This window comes from Eptatretus burgeri, chromosome 5 (genome assembly GCF_056783735.1).
Source record: "Eptatretus burgeri isolate ZD-2024b chromosome 5, Ebu_testis_v1, whole genome shotgun sequence".
In the NCBI taxonomy this organism is placed as follows: Eukaryota; Metazoa; Chordata; class Myxini; order Myxiniformes; family Myxinidae; genus Eptatretus; species Eptatretus burgeri.
Window position 1 is genome coordinate 42,739,488 of NC_140965.1, and position 15,386 is coordinate 42,754,873.

General features: G+C 47.1%; 1 protein-coding gene across 3 annotated transcripts in view; it reads right to left on the bottom strand.

Annotated features, from left to right (window-relative positions):
* Positions 1–15,386, bottom strand: part of LOC147026323 (sulfhydryl oxidase 1-like) — a 143,421-nt gene that overhangs the window by 4,348 nt on the left and 123,687 nt on the right. The gene's annotated exons all lie outside the window — the stretch shown is intronic.

Consider the following 15,386-nt stretch of genomic DNA (forward strand, 5'->3'; position numbering starts at 1 on the left):
CGTTGGCTTTAAACGTTGTACTTTTTGGTTGTCCTCAAATTTTTTCATGCTTGAAATTTCACGACGTATGCCGGCGTATGACTCACACGTTCCGCTACGCTGGCCATAAGTTGTATTCATGGTCTGCGATCGTTGACAGACGTCAACACATGCTACTTGTAAGTTAATCATAAGTTGAGACACGCCGAGGTAATGTTTAGCGTACCCGAAACTTATTTCTAACCTATGATTAACGTGTTGTTGGCACGTAACGCGATCGTTGCCACACGTCGACAGACGTTACTTTTAAGTTACTAATAGGCTGAAAGACGTCGGTATAATGGATCGTCCTTGCATCAGCGTCCACGGCCACGGCCAGGACACTTATTTGCAGCATTCTTCAAACTTTTCTTCGGCATGACGAGGATGTTCACACTTCGATGTCTAGCTTGGCTATGATTCCAATTGTCCATCGGCAGCGTCTATTTAAAATAGTCGAGTTTGAGCGTTTTAACACGTTCAGAAGAAACGCTTCAAATTTCCAAACCCCAGCGTCAAAAAACAAAGGCGAGTGACAGCAATTTAAATCGTTCATTGTAAACAATGAAAATAGCTGAGTGGTACCGTTTAAAAGTCGTTGAGTGTAAAAAAATCGAATTGTTGAGCGCAAGCGCCGACTTTCAATAGTGGAGTTGCAGCCATTAAAATCGTTGAGTTTATCATTTAAATCGTTAAACGCAAGGACGATCCATCATAACCCACACCCTCCCCCTCACACTCACCTACTACTGCCAACATGAACAAACTACTACTAATACTAATACTAATACTGATACTGATACTGATAATGTTACTGTTACTGCTGACATGGACATCGACTCAAAAAGGACTCGAAAACACTGTTGGGTTCCCCTTTTATGAGCAGCATTTTTATATACCAATTCCCAAAACCGCTGGGAACACGTCTTTATATGGCAGTTGTAAGCTAGAAACACGTTAATTTTTTTTTTTTGTCGACCAGAAGACGTCATTGGAATACGTCTACATACGTCGATGTGTGATGGGACTACGTAAAGAATTGGTTCAAAGCACGTCAAACATAAGTTAGAAATAAGTTTCGCGTAAAAAAGACATTACCGCGACGTGTTTCGACTTATGAGTAGCTTATAAGTAGCCTTTGTGGACGTGTGTACAACTTATCCCCATCGCATGCGGAACGTGTGTCACACGCCGAGTACGTCGTAAAATTTTGAACATGTTTAAAATTTCTTGACATACTCTACTTACTACGACGTATGATAGCGTACTTTATCGTTCTACTCACGTATACCAAACTTACTCATACCGTATTCGACGTGCCCCAACGTTTTAGACACATTTTTCTTAGGTCGGCATACGCTGGCAAGATCGCCAAGGTGTGACCGCGATGTTGACACTTCCATTTCTACGGCAGTTATGATTCGAATCGTTGTGCATCAGCCTTTTAATAGGCTACGTCACGACATCGTCGGCGATGCGTGCAACGCGCTATGCCGAAGTTAGACTATCGTTGGGCATCGGTTGTGTAGGCCGACAACAGGTTCAGCATTCGTTGGTATAAGTTATCTAAAACACAACGAAACGTTCTGTGTCCGTTACCAATGCGTTATACATAAGACGAAGTCGCTATGAATACGTCCGAATCTTTAAAAAAAAAACATCAAAAGTTCAACGTAAGCCAGCATTTTAGATACATTTTAATACGTTGCCATCGCTGGCTAAAACGTCAAGGTGTGACCGGGCCTTAACCTATGAGTAATGTGTTGTAGGCACGTTACGCGATCGTTGACACACGTCGACACACGTTGCTTGTAAATTACTCATAAGTCGAAACACGTCAAGGTAATGGTTAGCGTCAGTGTTCCAAACTCCCTGGTTTTTTTAGGTCATCTCTACGTCTCAGTAGAGATGACCTAATAAAGCCAGTCTTGAAGTCTGTCCGCCCGTCCGTCCACAATCAAACCGAGTGGAGACAAATAACCAATAGTGGAATCGATAGAGGTCGATGAGACATGCACAACGATATAACTTTCAAGGTCATCCAAGGTCGAGGTCAACGTCACGAGGCTGTCAAATTTGCGAAAATCGTCGATTTCAAATCGTATCTCCTCCCTCATTTATCAAGAGAGATGAAAAGTTATTGGTGATTCAGATGCTATGGACTATTATCTAGAATAACACGAGCCATTTTTTTGAAATCTGCTCTCTTTCCGATTTTATAGTTTTTATCCGCCTCGTGGTGTGCCGGAGACCTCAACACGGTCTCCCGCGCTGATTTTAACTTCAAATTCAATTATGCTTCCACCTTTCGCACTGCATAAGGTTGATCAACACTGAAATAAAGCGAATTCGACCTGAAATTCACCTTTAATGAGGGAAATTCATCGAATGTGTTGGGTGGGTGGGTTTGGGTGCCGAGATGCCGTGGATTCTGGCAGGCATGGGATGAAGCCTAGAAGTGTCTCCTCAAGGGAATGCTTCCTGTTGGGGTCTGGGAGATTAATGTTTACATTTTGGAGGGTTTTAGAACACGCTTTACAGGTCTCTGTGAAAATTCCGGTGCAAAAGAGACGTTTTATGATTGTATAAAAATATTTCGTCAGCTGCGTCACGGCTCGTCACATGACACCACGCGCGAGAACAGACGCGTCGTTGAGTCACGTAAAGGTTTTGCGTGTGCGTGCTGACGTCATCGCGCTCCTCTACTCTGTGGCCGAGATACGACTTGATCGACACTGAAATAAAGCGAATTCGACCTGAAATTCACCTTTCGATTATAGATGCCCCTAATTTAATTTTGATTTTGTCGACCTCTGGCAGAGATGACCAGCATTCCCGCTCGGGGGAATTTTTTTTTTCTTCGGTATGACGGTGATGTTGACACTTCCATTTCTAGTGCGGTTATGATTTAAATCGTTGAGCGGCAGCCTATTAATTATATTATATTATAACCGCACAAACCGAAGAAAAATAAAAATAAAAAACAGGGAGTCTGGAACACTCACGCTAACCATTACCTCGACGTGTTTCGACTTATGAGTAACTTACAAGTAACTTTTGTCGACGTGCGTCAACGATCGCATATCGTTCGTACAACTTATTCCCATCGCACGCGGAACGTGTGAGGCATACGGCAAGTACGTCGTAAAATTAACACGTTTACAATTACAAGACGTACTCCACTTACTACAACGTATAATAGCATACTTTAGCGTTCTATTCACGTATACCAAACTTACCCATACCGTATTCGACGTGCGCCAGCGTTTTAGACGCATTTTTCAGAGGTCGGCATACGCTGACAAGATCGCCAAGGTGTGACTGCGATGTTGACACTTCCATTTCTCCGGCGGTTATGATTTGAATCGTTGTGCGTCAGCCTTTTAATAGGCTACGCCACGTGATCGTCGGCGATATGTGCAGCGCGCTATGCATAAGTTAGACGATCGTTGGGCATAGGTTGTGAACGCTGACAACAGGCTAAGCATTCGTTGATATAAGTTATCTATAAGACAACAAAACGTTCTGTGTCCGTTACTAATATGTTTTGCATATGACCAACACGTTATGAATACATCCGAATCTTTAAAAAAAAAACATCAAAAGTTCAGCGTAAGCCAGCGTTTTACATACATTTTGATACGTTGCCATTGCTGGCTAAAACGTCAAGGTGTGACTGGGCCTTTAGTTATGGTTGTGGAATGAGGTTGCTAAGGATATTGGCAGTGGTGAGGCTGCAGTGGAAGCAGGCAGTGGTAACGGTGCAGCGGGAGAAGGAAGTGGTGAGAGTGTATGCAGTGTTGTGGGTGCAGCAGGAGCAGGCAGTGGTGGGGCGAAGAGTAGGCATTCCAAATTTGCATATGACACAAAGCTTGGAGGTGAGGTAGATTGCAGAGGGGATGGTGATCAGATTCAGGAAAGTATTGATTCTTGCATAGATTGGGAAAAATATTGGCAGATGCAATTTAACCTGACCAAGTGTAAGGTATTGGGGATGTGGAAGAATGAAAATAGAGATTACATGATGCGAGGGGCAATATTGGAGAGTGTCACACAGGAGAAGGATCTGGGGGGGGGGGTGGTGGGCGTAAAAGATATGGGTGGAAAGCAGACAGCACAGTGCCAGGCAGCTATAGGTAAAGCAAATAGTGTTTTAGGTTGTATTTGGAGGGGGAGCAATTTTAAATCAAAAGAGGTGGTCTTAACATTGCACAGGAATTTAGTGAGGCCACATCTTGAATATTATGTGCAGTTTTGGTCACCACAACTTCGGAAGGACATAGATGCCATAGAGAGGGTTCTGCACAGGGCTACTAGATTTATTCAGAGCCGAGCTCGACTCAGCTATGAGAAGCAGCTGAAGGAGACAGGGTTTTATACATGAGGAATGAGGCGGTTACAAGGAGATATGATAGAGATGTTTAAGGTAATGAAGGCTACAGCCAAAATAATGGAGAATAATTATTCAGCAAAGTAGACAGTGATAGGACAAGAGGCCAAAGCCTGAGATAAAAGAAGGGAGATAAAACGGAAGTAAGGCAGTGATCTTTCACTCAGAGAGTAGTTAATGCACAGAATGGTCTCCCTGGAAAGGTGGTGGCAGCAGTAACAGGAGATAAGTTTAAATTGAAATTAGATGGGTACCTAGAAAGATTGGAGACATAGGGGTATAGGGATGTTGGCAGGAATTTTAGGTAGCTTGAGCAATCTCTCATACCCCCCTTCCCTGGAAAGAAAAAAAATACAGAAAAAGTATGGGGAATTCCCCTGGGCACTCACCTGGTTGAATAATGATACTGAGGAGGAAGTCAACTTGGGATGGAATCAGCAAAATGTACCAATGACCCAATGTTATAGCAAATACCTATTTTGGGAAGGCAACACTCTACCCCCCGTAAATCCCCCTCGACCCCAATTTTTTTTAAAATAGTGTGAGCAAACTTTAGTACATCATGGGTGATGAAGGTTGTGGTCAAGTTTCATTGAAATTATGGGTGTAGTTTTGGAGAATAAAGAAATTACATATTTTGGGAGGCAACACTGCCCCTCCCCCATACACCACCTGAGACCCCGATTTGTTTAATATCGTGGATGATCTTTGGGTGGTACAATCTTCAAGACCACCTTCATCACCCGTGATGAAGGTGGTGGTCAGGTTTCATTGGAATTGTTTATGTAGTTTCAGGAAAAAAAAGCAAATACATATTTTAGGGGGCAACCCATTACACCCCCCTTAGATCCTGATATTTTATGTTGTGAACAAACTTTGGTACATCAGAGTTGTTGAAGGTTGTAGAAAAAGCGTGATAGAGGAAGGAGAACATCAGATGACAACATCACATGACAACGTGATAGACAACATCGGATGCTTCCAAGTTGAATTATTGTCTGAAAAATGGTCTTCAAAGGATGCATAGCTATTGATCTTTGACCTGTTGAATCCAATATCTAATCAGTTCATCTTTGTATTACAGTCCATACTTGTGCCATTCTTGGTTGACATCTCTACAGTGGTTCACAAGTTGTTGTGTCAACAAAAAAAACTGACAATGGACACACAGACCGACAAACCGAAAGCATAATGCCTCCGGCCTTGAGCTGCGGAGGTATAACATTTGCAAAAGACGACTTGATGCAATCAAAAAGAAGGCCTTCCACACAAATAGAATCTCAATGCAGGAGGAGGATTCCCAGGAACTATCATTCTTCCGCTTGTGGTAAGTTGGTGGGCTTCTTTATTACAGACGAGCAAAGGTACCCGGCATGAGACATTAAATACAGCAAAGGCATAAAAACTACTCCGTGGGAATACCTCGTGGTGCTGCCCTTCACAGGACAGCTCACTGGATGACAGGATGGGGCAAAGCCTTCAGGACCCCCATTCCTTGATGATAAGAGGAAAATCACGGGTAAATTTCCTGGGTCAGATTGCCGTGGTGTATGGCGAAGTGATGCTGAGATGTCGTCCACCAGGTGGTGGTCTCCTTGGGATAACTTGAGGTGTTCCCTTTGGGTGGATTAAATGGTGGTGCCTGGAATGTCCTATCCCTAAGAGAGTGGATGATCACGTGTCTCTGTTATCATCTGAGCTCAAGCATTTGAATATCGGTATTGCAAAACTCCCTGTGGTTCGGAGACCGGATAGTGGCGAGATCATGGTGGGTGGTTACACCTACTATTGGTGTGTTTGCTTTGATGGTTAGCATGCCCAAGGAGTTGCTCAAGCTGTGTCCAATAAGCTGACTCCAATGATAATTGAAGCAACACCAGTGAACGAGCATATTATGAGACTAAGGATTCCTCACTCCTTTGATGTCGTTTCCCTGGTCTTTCGACATGCTCTGACCGAGGTGAGTGATCTCAACGTAAAGGACGCATTCAATGCCATGCTCGAGTCTGTGATTGATCAGTGCCCTCGGTGAGATACTTTTCCAGTCTTGGGTGATTTCAATGCATCGACTGGAACTGATAGGGATGGTTATGAAACATGTGTTGGTCTCCATGGGTCAGAAACTGTGAACCAGAATAACACTAAGTTCCTTGACTTTGCAAGAAGTCATAGAGTGAAGGTGGCTAGTTCATGATTTCAGCACCCACAGGCTCATCACTGGACTTGGTATTCCAATGCTGGCGGTGTGACAAAGGAGATTGACCATGTGCTCATTTATGATCGATGGAGGATGCTCCAGAACTAGTGTCTACCAGAGTGCTCAGTTCCTCAATACTGACCACAGGCTTGATGTAGCAACTCTGAGGTTGCAGCACAAATCCAAGAGAATGGTACCATCCAAGCCTCTGCTGAATGTTGGCAAGTTCAACGATGAGAGGGTAGCTGAGGAGTTTGCAGATAGAGTGAGTGGGGATTTTGGGGACTGCCTGCTCTGGGAAATCCTGAAGAATTTTAGAGTGCCTTCAAATCCACCATCCTTGATGTTGCTGGTGGATGTCTCGCAACTCACTGTCAAGCGAGAGAATTTTATCTCTCAAGGGACTTTGGATACCTTTGACCAGAGTCGCAGGGCCAGGCTTAATGGCAGAGCTGAGCTGTTCAGGGAGTTGAAGCGTAAATCTGTACATGCACTGAGGGAAGACAAGGAGGCCTATATGCGAGGAATCTGTGAGGGGGTATAGCATCGCCTGTGGTCAAGTGATTCTCATCTTGATTTCAGGAGAATCTGTACATTGCGTTCCACCAAGCCTGTTGCTCAGTGCACTTCAGTTATTGCAGAGGGTGGTGGGCTCTTGACAGGATTCTGAAGTGAAGGCCTGCTGGGCTGGTTACTTTGGGCGGCTGTACCAGGCTGATCCACCAGCTGTCAAGTTGGATGTCAGGGGTGTTACTATCCCTGTTGCTCACCTTTCAATCAATTGTGATCCACCTTCATTTGTGGAAACACAGGCTGCGGTGAAGGCTTGAAATGGGGTCAAGCTCCTGGGATCTGTGGCATCCATGCCGAATCCATGAGGAGACGGAGCCACAAGGATTGGGGGCTTCCTGGGTCAAAACTAAGATCCAGGCTTTCAATGATATTGTTGTGGTTACCAAATTCGCAAACCACCATTCAGGTCCCTTAGGTGAGGTTGGGAGTAGGGTTGGGAGTAGGCTAGGTGACAGGATAGGTTAGCCGAACAAGGACGATAAAGGGGGTTAGGGGACGATTTATAGTGGGGAAGTAAAAATAAAAACAACAAAAAAATAAGTTGGGGCTAAATTGGGGTTTGACAAATTAAGGGAGTGGGTATGTACAGTGACAGGCAAAGGCGATAGGTGGGAGGGAGACAGGTAGGTAGGTCCGAGCCCGCCTTCCAAGTGGCCAGCACCACCGCACTCCCTCCACCAACCTCCATTGAACGGCAAAGGCTGGCCAACTTCATCGGCTGGCCGTGTTTTGCTTCAAGGCGGAGGCCGGCCAACTTCATCAGCTGGCCGTGTGTTGCTTCAAGGCCTGTGCCGGCCAGTTCATCTGCCGGCTGTGTTTGCCTGCAGCGGCCTTCTTCTGCGGGCTGTGTTTGCCTGCTCACCTTTGCCATGCCATGCCCACTGCCCATGTGCACCAGCCCCGTTCAATTTTTGCTTTGCCCCCCCCTGTTCATTTCCATGTGCGCCAGGATCAAGGCAACAGTTTGCAAGCTGCAAGAACTGCCCTGTTGGCAGCTACAACACGGGCCTGCAGTGGCGGCCCGTGCACCGTGTTTGTGTCCATGCATCCATTCGTTGTGCTCATTGCGTGTGCCACTTGAGCTGGCACGGAGACTGCGTTTGTGCAGCCCATGCACCGTTGTGGTTCACTGCATTCAGTTCAAACCGTTCATGCATCCATTCGTTGTGCTCATTGCGTGTGCTACTTGAGCTGGCACGGAGACTGCGTTGTGCAGCCCAAGCACCGTTGTGGTTCACTGCGTTCAGTTCAAAAGGGAAGGCCTTGGACTGCGTGTGAGCAGCCAGCCACGTTCCCTGTCGCCTGCATTGTTTGAGCCAGAGACTGCATGTGGGCAGCCTGGCTCCCTGCTAACTGCTTTCTTTTTGCAGAGTTCAATGATCCTGGGCCATGGTTTAGTGTAAAATTTGTAAGTTAAGGTTACGATGTACTGTACATATGAGTGCGCCCCCGGCATGTATGTCTTAGCGCCGGCAATTTTATTTAAGTCGTCCGTGTGAGTGAGTTTGTTTAGATAGTTACGCAGCCCTCAGGTTATTTATTTTGGGGACACGAATACCATGAATGTCGCACTCAGGGATCCGTAGGTAAAATGTACTAGGGGAAAACTACACATGATGGCACACGAAAATTTGACGACTCGGGACGAGTCTGTAAAAAGGGAAGGGGGTAGTGTTGTGGTTACCAAATTCGCAAACCACCATTCAGGTCCCTTAGGTGAGGTATCTCGGTAAGTGCATGTGTAGTTAGGCCCAAACCCGTTGTCTAGTGGGAATACATGTCATTTATGCGAGCTGCGACTCTTCAGGATAGCCGTTTTTCTTTTACTATATTTATTTTGGACCAACCGCCATGATTACCACCACAATCACATCAACCACCAACCACAACGCCGCTTCACCACAACCGCCACGACCTTCCCGTCACAACTCGCAACCGTAGCATCGCCACCGTTCTTGCCCCGCTGTGGGTACCGGTGTTGGACTCGTGCAGGGCGCACGTTGAACAGCGTGTACAAAATCACGGATTTTGTGCTTCAAAAACGGATCAAAAACGACACACGCCCACTTTTTGCCGTCCAATCGGTGAGCGAGGGGCGATTTGGCCCCGCCTCCAGAACGATCGATATATGCAAATTTGTGGATCAAGAAGCCTTCACGCCCACTTTTTCTCGGGCCAATGGGGAGCGAGGTGAAAGGTCAAAGGAAGGGGGTCAAAGGCGAAGCTACGGGGGGATAAAAGGACGGTGTTCGTCAGTCAGAGCCGTGTGGAAGTGTGGAAGTGTGGAAGTCTGGAGCCCGAAGCCTGCAGTAGCTGGAGAAGCTGAAGAGAGTCGAACGAGGAGAGCCCAAAGAAGAGTCCAGGGTGGAGAGTCCAGAGGCGGAGAGGCGGCAGCGGCGAAGGCAGACGAGGGGGTGCTCGCGTCGGTGCCAGGAGCTGCACGCCCGAGGGAGGCCGGCAGCGCGTCCTGGCCGAGGTGGAGACGCACACCAGGGGTAATAAAGATCCTCTATACCCCGAGCATCAACAACCCCCTCCTGTTTCCCCCCGCGCTGAGATAGTGCGACCAAGGGGGCCCCCTTTCCCACCCCCTGCCAGACACTGTCCGCGAGGCCCGCGGAGTGAGGCGCCATCGCCGCTCCGCGTCTCATCACCAGACGGGTAGGCGCGACCCGGTCTCGGCCTCAGGCCCGCCTCATTCTTGAGGGTATTTCTTTTCCTTGGTTTTGGGTATGTGTTGTCGGCGCCGTCTGTGAAGTAGAATTGTATAAGTGTTGCCGTGTGCTCGGTAGTCGGTATTAGCTCTGCATTGTGTTTCGCTTTTATATTTGCTTTTTGTGTAAATGGAATTGTGTTTTCTTTTTTTTGTGTGCATTTGGTGGAATTGTATTTGTGTGCTTCCCGTGTGCCGCGAATAAATGTGATTTATTGTTGAACTGTTCTCCCGCTTCGCTTCGTCTTTTTCTCCCATTGAATCCTCATCTTGCTTCACGTAAAGGGTTGGTAGTGGGCTGAGTACGCCCGATAATTAATCGAACCGTCGAGGTCGACGATAACACCGCTCGGTTATTCTGATAGTACGGAACGGGTCGCTTAAGTGGCCCGTGTCCGAAGTCGACCTGCGGCGAGGTGCGATCGCCCGGTCTACCCTCCGCGTGGGTACTTAGGTAGGTCGAATTTGGCGAGCAACCCTATCCCACGCGGGGGCTGATTGGCTCGATCGCGGTGAGACCGAAAGGTCCACCCGTGACTGGTTCCCGGCGTTGGTCCGAGAGGGTCACGACTGGATTGTCCGTCTGGTGGGCGACGTGCCGCGATTCGAGTTGCGTGGCCGTCAGCACGCCGGCGGGCGCGAAATCCGCAACAATATCTTTGATGCCGCCATCTTGTCTGTACACGTTTGTGGTAAGGATGTTAAGGTCACGGAGAGATTCACTTGCCTTGGCAGTGATATTCATGTCTCTGCTGGCTGTGAGCCAGTGGTCAATAGACGTCTGGGTCGGGCCTGGGGAGTCGTGGCTTCACTGAATCATGGGGTGTGGCACTGCCGGTACCTCTGCAGGACGATGAAAGTCCGAGTCTTCAGGTCCTTGGTGCTTCCACTCTTGCTCCACAGATGTGAGATTTGCACTCTGACCAGGGATCTTCGACCGAGACTTAACTCCTTTGGTACAAGGTCTCTTCAGAGAATCCTTGGATATCGCTGGTCGGACTTTGCATCCAACGAGAGGTTGCTGAGAGAGACTCAAATAAGATTTGTTACCTGGATTGTCCATGAGCATCAGCTGTGGCTGTCTGGACATGTGGCTCGTTTCCCTGATGCTGATCCTGCTCACCAGATTCTCTCAGAGAGGGACCCTCGTGAGTGGAGGAGGACAATGGGCCAATCACGTGACAAGTGGTTGCAGCAGGTTCATTAGCATCTCAAGGAGATGGGGATAGACAGACAAAGGCTTCCTGGAGTACCAGCAGAAAGTGGACACAGCGACGTGCTTCTCCGGTCCATGCTCCCACACCTGACCTGACATCGTACTCCATCCGTATGTCCATCCATCCGTCAGTCTGTCTCCCATTTTGACCTCTCCGGCCAAACTGCTGGGCCGATCCAGCTGAAATTTTACAGAAACGTTCCTCTCCTGACTGTGAACAGCAATTGCAAAGTTCATTCCAGTCACATGACTTTAAGTCTATCAAAATGGCAGATGTATTAAATTTCTTCAAAAAATCTTCGCTAGACCCACCAGTCAGAATGCTACTAAATTTGGGTCACAACATAAAGACAAGGTCCTGATGTTAAATTGCAGAGGCGATGCTGATCACGTTAGCAGAAGTATATCAAAATGGCGGTCCTGCAAATTCCTTCCACAGTCTTCTTCTCCTGATTTACCAGTCAGAATGCTTCCAAATTTGGCTTACAATATTAGGCCAGCGTCGGGATGTTAAATTTCCAAAGTCATGCCAATCACGTGACTGGAAGTGAGGTAAAATGGCCGACTTCATCAACTTTTGGGAAAAATCACATTAATTCCTTAAAAATCTTCTCCAGATCCACAAGTCAGAATGCCTCCAAATTTGGGTGACATCATTAGACAGCGTCATGATGTTAAATTGTGGAGGTCATGCCGATCACATGATCAGAAATATGTCAAAATCGCGGACTGAGTAAATGGTTTGGAAAATCACGGACATTCCTTCAAAAAACTTCCTCTGCAGATCCACCAGTCAGAATGCTATGAAATTTGGGTAACAACATTAGGCCAGGGCCCAGATAAGCTTCAGGTCCAGTGGTCCTATTTTTAAATGCCTGGTTTTATATACAACATGGCAGTTAAAAAGAAAATGTTGCTGTTTGGGCACATTTTATTGCCCCGATAATGCACTGGTATGCTGACTTTCCTGCCCTCATGCTTCCTTCCCTTCATCTTATGCTGCCTTGCATTCCCATTACACTGCCTTCCATTCCCCTTACACTGCCTTCCATTCCCTTAACCCTCATGATTCCTTCCCATGCCTTTATGCTGCCTTACCTTCCCCTTACGCTGCCTTCCCTTCCCTTTACATGTTCTTCCATTCCCCTTATGCTGCCTTTGCATCATGCTGCCTTTCCCTCACGCTGCTTTCTCCCCTCCCCTCATGCTGCCTTCGTTTTAGGCTGCCTTCCCTTTCCCTCATGCAGCCTTCTCCCCTCCTCTCCCCTCATGTTGCCTTCCCCTCTGCTCATGCTTCCTTCCATTCCACTCACATTGCCTTCCCTTCCACTTATGCTGCCTTCCCTTCCCATCCCTCATGCTATTCTCCTCCCACACCCCCTTCACCACCATACAACTCTCCAGAGGGTGTCAAAGAATGTGTGAATTTGACAAATTAAAGCTTTTTGTGAAGCATTCAGAACTGCTGCTCATATCAAGTCTGCAATTACTCTCAAGAAAACATTGCTGTTTGGGCGTGTTTTATCTCCCCAGTAATATCCTTGAATGCTGCCTACTCTCCCCTTACACTGCCTTCCCTTCCCCTCATGCTGCCTTCCTTTCCCCTCATGCTGTTTTCCCCTCCCCTGATGCTGCCTTCCCCTCCCCTCCCCTCATGTTGCCCTCCCTTCTCTCCTGTCATGCTCTCTTTGCTTCCCTCCCTTCACGCTGCCTTCCCTTCCTCCCCTCACACTGCCTTCCCTTCCTCCCATCACACTGCCTTCCCTTCTTCCCATCACACCGCCTTCCCCTCCCCTCCCCTCATGTTGCCCTCCCTTCTCTCCTGTCATGCTGCCTTCCCTTCCTCCCCTCTCGCTGCCTTTCTGTCCACTCTCGGATTAATTCCGCAATTTGTCTCAAGTTAAGAGATTCTAGAGTTTATCGTCTGTGTGTAAATTAAATATAGGCACGAACACTGGCCCAGCTTTTTCAACGATTGAAGGAAAATGCCATTCCCTTCCCTCCCTTCCCCTTACCTCATGCTTACCTCCTCCCAAAGCCCTCCATCCCCGTACTTGCGCGGTGTCTGGGCGTTGTTTAGTTTGACCCGTTTGAACGTGCTGTTTTAACGTATCCAATTTTGTTCAATCCTGCACTAATGCTGACATAAGGGGACAATCCCTCTCCTACCCCCATTTTCACTCAAGTCCCACTATCAAACGCATATCCACAACACTCCCTTCCCTTCCCCTCCCCACTTCCTCCATCCTCCTCGCCCCTCCCCCACCCCACTCCCGGAGTTTCCAGCGACATGTGGTGAGGCCTCCATCTCCCACCCCCACACCCCATTTCTCACTCCCACTTTCTCGCTCTCTCGCTCCTTTCTCACCCCCCCCTTTTTTTTGCTCTCCCCCTACCCTACCAGAGTGTATCGTGATGTGTGGTGAGGCCTCCCTCCCCCCTTTCTCACTGTTGCCCCCATTCTCACCCCCTCCTTTCTCACTCTCCACCCCTCCCCTTCCTAACTCCCCCATCCTCCTCGCTCCCCCACCCCTCCCCTCCCCCCCACCACCCCATCTTAATATTCTCGTCAGCGAAGAGATGGGTTGTATTTGCTTGTAGATAATATGTATAATACGTCACGAATAATATGTGTATAATCACAAATTAATGTGCATGTACAATCACAACTGTACATGTGTGTGTGTGTATATATGTATATATATATATATATATATATATATATATATATATATATATATATATATATATATATATATATATATATATATATATATATATATATATATATATATTTCACGATTCATGAATGTGCGTATGTTCTATGTGGGCAGAATTTGGTAAAAAGGGAGTCGCCAAAACTCGGGCCTTCATTCGCAGCATGTTGAGGTTGGGAGAGAGGGGAGGGAGTAGGGAGAGGGTAAGAGACAGGGGGAGGGAAGAGGGGAGAAGGAGGGGAGAGGGAAAGAAAGAAGTCTCCTTCTGTATCCATCTTGTCCACCCCTTTCCTCCCTACCACAATGTTTGTCCAATTCTCCCTCCATTTTGTCCTTCAACTCCACCGTTAGTGTCTAGTGTCTACTCATCCCCCAACCTCACCACTGTTCCTTTTGTCCTGTTGCATCCTGATCCATTTAGTGTTCCAGCTCTTTCACGAGCATTGACTGTATACAAAAGTCATCAGTTGACAATCATTGTACAGGTTTCATGAGCCGAATGGTCTCTTTCTGTGTTGAAGTTCCTTGGAAGGGAAATCATGTATTACATGTTGTGAACCGTGGTGTCTGTCCATGCATTCGTCTGTCTCCCGTTTCCGGCGGCTGCTTCTCGTGCTGCATTTGAAAAGCTCAACATTGACTTTGCAAATGACAGGCATGAGTAATGTTGATGCCAAAATCTTATTTTGCAACCAGGATATTTTGCCCTCTTTTATGACAAGTCCAACCCCGCCACCCTATGCTGCACCACCATTTTTCAGTGGGTAGTATAAATAGCTCTAATCTTTGGTTCTGAGCGAAACCAAAAGTGCAACACAATTGACCTTTTCAAAGTCCATGAAATAGCAATTAAATTGAAAGATTAACTTAAACTTTTCCCGTCACTGGGGATGGATACTTTTGCCAGCTTTTCCTGTCACTCGGGATGGGTATTCTTCCTGTTATATTTCGATATATAACGTACTTATGACCTTGCTCCTCCTGCCCTCTACTACCTCTGCCCTCCCCCAAGCCACCCCTTGTTGCATGGGTTCCTCTTAAAAACCCTCATCTTCTCACCCTCCCAAGTCCAAGCTGGTTGCCCTCCGACATGTATCCACCCCTTATTCCCAAAATTTTGAAATTGGCTCCCTGTATCCATCATCTTATCCTGACTTCAGTCGTTTAAAAGTGAAACCCATTACTACCTCATGCACTCACCCATGCACATCCACATTCTATTCTCCACTCACGAATGCTTTCCTATTTTGTTTCTCCCTGGGCCATTGTTACTCTGTTTGGTTATTCCTTCTTGTACTGAATGTGTCCATCCATACCCTTTGATAGTCTCAGCCTGCGATATAGCTTCTTCATGAGCTGAGACCCTTATATCGAAAAAAGATCTCGATGTATCTTTTCCATCTTCCAACCAATGCTGGCAGACATCCTCAGCTTAACTTCCCATCTGATGGACAGCAGGCTCGATGATGCAATGCCCTGCCTGCCAAATATCAGGGTGACAATTTGTGGTTGGCCTGGGAGCTGAACTTATACTATTAAGCTGAAGGTGAGTGCACTCCCTC